Below are 4,464 nucleotides of genomic sequence, written 5' to 3' on the forward strand. Positions count from 1 at the left end.
GCTGATTAAGACTCTCTTGCAGTTTGTCTCTCTCTCTGGTTTCATTTTGTTTTATTTTTTTCCTCTCTTCCCCATGATCCTGTTTTGTTTCTTAAATTCCATATGAGTGAGGTCATATGATAATTGTCTTTCTCTGATTGACTGATTTCACCGAGCATAATCCCCTGGAGTTCCATCCGTGTGGCTGCAAATGGCCAGAGTTCATTTGGACAGCTGAGTAGTACTCCATGCTCTAAAGTAGTTACATGATTGTGATATATTAGCTTTATAATTTCAATTAAGTGGAGGAATTTGGCAATATTTAAACTTCCCAGTAATGTACTACACCTAACTTTGTATGTCCCCAGTGGCTTATTTCTTTAAGTACTGTAGGGACCCAGGGCAGTCTGCTCCACAATGGCATAGTAATTGTTTTGAATGGAATCTACTCCGGAAACAGCAGGTGCAAGGACATGACACCCTCCTCTGCCCCCCCTGAAAGCAGGAAATGAATCTCCCCTATTCAAGGGACCCTCCTTGTGGTAAGAAGGAAAAGACATCCTTATCACCAGAGATAGGAAATTTAAAATTGAGACAGCTGTAGAAATAAACCTTGTTACTTTATTACTAGATCTACCTCAGCCCAAATTCCACCTAAAATCTCTTATTAATTAAAGTTCCCAAGCATCTGTCTTCTTCATCCTGCCAAGTCCTCACAAATCTATTTTCTTTGTTCCAAATATATGCGCTGCAGAAGCGAGCACTTCTTTGTTCCAAATAGGTCTCAGCTTCATTATGAGTCCCCTGTGCACAGGTAATAAAACTCTCTTCGTTAGCCCTGTTAATGTGTCTCAAGTCAATTTAATTCTGAGACCAGTAAGAACTTTGGCTGGAGGAAAATTCCTCTTTGTCAGTAACTTTAATAATTGAAGAAGGGCCTGCTAAGGGTTAAATAAGAAATAAACCAGGACTCCTATTCGGGCTTAGGAAAGTGGAGACGCCGGGGATCGAACCCGGGACCTCATACATGCAAAGCATGCGCTCTACCACTGAGCTACATCCCCACGAGGAAACTGCCCCTTTTCCCCTTCAATTGTGGACCAGGGGTTCTGCCTTACCGGTGAGGCCTGCGCCTGGGCTTCGGCGGGTTTCTTCAATCCGCATTCACAGGAAGACGGTCAGTCAGCCGACTGAACAAATGCATACGAATTATACCTTCCCCTGCAACGTCGTTTAGCGCAGTTTATATTTGCAGATTTATGCTACTGGATCGCATTTGCTCCATGCTCGACTGGGCGGATTTTAGAGCGCGGAGGCTGCGCCTGCATCCCGCCTCGCCCCAGCCCACGCCGGCAGCACCGAGCCGGCCGCAGCAGCCGCTCAGGAAGGAGCCCGGAGGGTCCGCGCGGCTCGGCTAAGACCGCGCGGGGAATCTTGCAACGAGGGCTGTGGGGGCAGCCGGGCTGAGAAACACATTAACAGCTTCAACGCGTGCCTCGCTCTGCCTCAGTTTCTCGCCTTCCCTCCGGCTGGAGTACGTGGCCTCGCCGGCTTTCCCTCCCCGCGGAGGCCGCTCCTCCGGCTGGGACAAGCCAGGCTCTGCGGCCCGGCCGGCGGCGCCCCGCGCCCCGGAAGCCCTGCGCGCCCGCGGAAATGCCCAGCGCAGCGACAGCACCCTGCGCGTCCCGAAGACTCCCCGGCCCTGCCGTGTCGGGAGAGGGTCGGGACCGTAGGCTCCCAACAGGACAACAAAAGGCCAACGCTAAGGGGACACACTTGGGACCGAGCCCGGGAGACACGAAACTAAACATAATGCCTACAAATAGGCAACAAAGCCACTGGTTTCATCCTCCCGGCGACTGGCAAAGGTGGACGCTTCACCGTAAGCCCCCCTGTGAGCGGGGGCGAGCACACCCGGAGCAAGGGGCGCAAACCCCCCATCACCCTACTTGCTGCCCCGTGAGGTCGGAGCAAGCGCACAGCGGCCCCGCGCTCTCGCGAAAGCAGTCCCCGCGAGGCTCCAGGTCCCTGCCGGGGGCACGGGCCCACTCACCCGCTGCCGCCTGCCCCGCCGCGCGAAACCGTCTCGCCGGAGGGGAGCCCCGAGGGCCTGACCTGGCGCGCCAGCCCCAGGCGATGGCCGAAGGACGCGCTGGTCACCTAGTGGTCCCGGTGACCCCGAGGACATCGGTCCCCGTCTACCGCGAAGGCCTGTGTGTTGCGGAGTGAACGTGCCGGGTCCCGCGGTGGCCCAGTGGGCACTCGCCGCAGGGCAGCAAGCTAGCAAGCAGACGGGCAGACTCGCGTGGGGTGTGCGCTCCTGAGCCGACGGGGTGCGCTCCGCGGGGAGGGTGGGCCCCGGCCAGGCCACGGCTGCCACTTCGCCCTCGCCCCAGTTCCCTCCTCTCTCTCCGGTCCGGGCAGAGCACACATCCCAGACACCTAGGAGTGCAGGAGACTCCCGTCCCCGAGTAGTCGCTTTTCTCCGGCGATGCGAAGGGCACCAGCGGACACGGGGTGTGCCTTGGAAGTGCACTCTGTCTTTCGTCTGTGGAGCCACCGCCTCCCTCCCTGGTTCTCCTCCTCCTCAGTCCCCGTCCCCGCCTGGTCCCTGCACCGACTCGCCCGCCAGTCTGCACGGAGGTGTCCAGGGGTCGCGGGCTCGAGGTCTCCGGGCTCAGGTGTGGGGCAGCGGCTGGGCTTGGAAGTGTTGCGAGCACTCGCCCGACCAGCGAGGTTTGGGCTGGCGTTTGAGCGCGGGACTCCTCGCCGCCTCCCGGCCGGGAGGATCCCTCTGCAGCCCCAGGGCTGAGGCCGCCTCTTGGGGCAGTGCGTCTGCGGAGGTGCCAAACGTTCTCCCCGCGCCTTCGTCGGTGGGGCCCCTCTGATCCCGAGCCAACTGCCGCGCGTGGCCCCTCCCCTTGCACCTGCCAGTGGGAGTCCTCACCTGGTTCGTTCTGGGCCACAGGCTTGTCTCTGAGACGCCGCCTGCACAGCTAGGGATGCCTCGTGGGGACGCTAAGGACGCGACCTTTCCTGCTCAGATCGCGGCATTCGTTCCCAAACTAAAATCTCCCGACGGTGGTGCGGGCGGCCGAGGCGGCGAGCGTCGCCGCCGCTGTCGTCCTTGTCTGGGGTCCCTGTCTGTGTCTGCAGAGGAAACCCGCTTGCCGGGGAGCCCGGAGCTGAGGGGCGGTTCGCGAGTACCTGCGGCTCCCGAGACCCCGGGAGGCCCCCGGCACCGCTCCCCTTACGCAGTTGCGTCGGTGACATTTTAAGCGTCGCGAAGGCGGGATGCTGGAGCAGAAGCCGGGGACACCGGCCGCCGCGTGTAGGCGGGCGGCGGGCGCGCGTAAGACCCGCAACCACCCGCGCAGGGCTGCGGCGCAGGGAGCCAGCGGGGCCGCACGCGCTCGGAAGCTGTCCGGGCACAACGAGCGCCGCGGGGGCAGTTCTCAGGGGTGAGGCGGGCGCTCCGGCGGCCCGGCGTGAGGAACGAGCCTCTGCCGCGATCACCGAACCGGCCAAATTACCAAATTCTTTTTTATTATTATTATTTTTTAATGATTTTATTTATTTATTTGAGAGAGAGAGAGAATGAGAGGAGAGAGGTCAGTGGGAGAAGAGACTCCCCAGGGAGTCCGATGTGGGGCTCGATCCCAGGACTCCAGGATCATGACTTGAGCCGAAGGCAGTCGCTCAACCCACTGAGCCACCCAGGCGCCCAAATTCTTAAGAGAACCCGCCTGCGGGTCTGTGCCCCGCGGGGTCTAGGAGCCGCCGGATGCTCGGCCCACGGACACACCGTCCAACTAGTCTTTGCTGCCCTGAATCCCGTTCGTGACGGGGCTCGGGGCTGCAACTGTTCCCCACGAACGACGAATTTTTTGTGATTTTGTTTCCAGACCTCCGTAGACCTGGGCCCCTGTGCGAGCTGCCGCTAGGGCCGATGGTTGCGGAGTGAAGTCCTAGCCCGGCGGCCCCTCCTCCCTCCCCACCTCGCGCCCCCAGCGCGCGGGGTCCTCGGCGCGTCCAGCTGTGTCCAGCTGCAGGATCCGAAGCTGCAGATGTGCTTTATTTCGGGGATTTGCTCTTCTTAATCTGTTTTTACTCATCCTTATCTTCCTCTTCGAATGGCTCGTGGATAGAACACCTCATGTTCAAGGGCGTTTGGATACCGAGAGCTGTATCTGCTGCTGTTCCTGCGTTCGGGTACGATTAAGTTTTTAAAACGAACATTCTAAATATCCATATCGTATTCTCACAGTATACTAAAAAATTAAACTCAAAAATTAGATTTCCCTCACGCACTTAAATATCTAGAAAAATTCAGACGTAATCTGTTAAATGATTTCATCTTTAAACACTGGAAACACCTTAGTCCCGTACTATCGTTAGAAAATGATGTAGTCACGTGCTGGCCTACACCAGCCGTTCCTGAGTCTTACTTCCGCACTGCCGGTCCTATGGGAACACAGATGGCTG

The 4,464-nt window shown here is 58.2% G+C and overlaps 1 non-coding gene across 1 annotated transcript; it reads right to left on the reverse strand.

Moving 5' to 3' along the window:
- Nucleotides 1-971: 971 nt before the first annotated feature.
- TRNAA-UGC lies at nt 972-1,043 on the reverse strand. Its single transcript has one exon. It is a non-coding gene; the product is annotated as a tRNA-Ala (tRNA).
- Between the last annotated feature and the right edge of the window lie 3,421 nt (nt 1,044-4,464).

This window comes from Neovison vison, chromosome 1, assembly GCF_020171115.1.
Source record: "Neovison vison isolate M4711 chromosome 1, ASM_NN_V1, whole genome shotgun sequence".
Classification (NCBI taxonomy): domain Eukaryota; kingdom Metazoa; phylum Chordata; class Mammalia; order Carnivora; family Mustelidae; genus Neogale; species Neogale vison.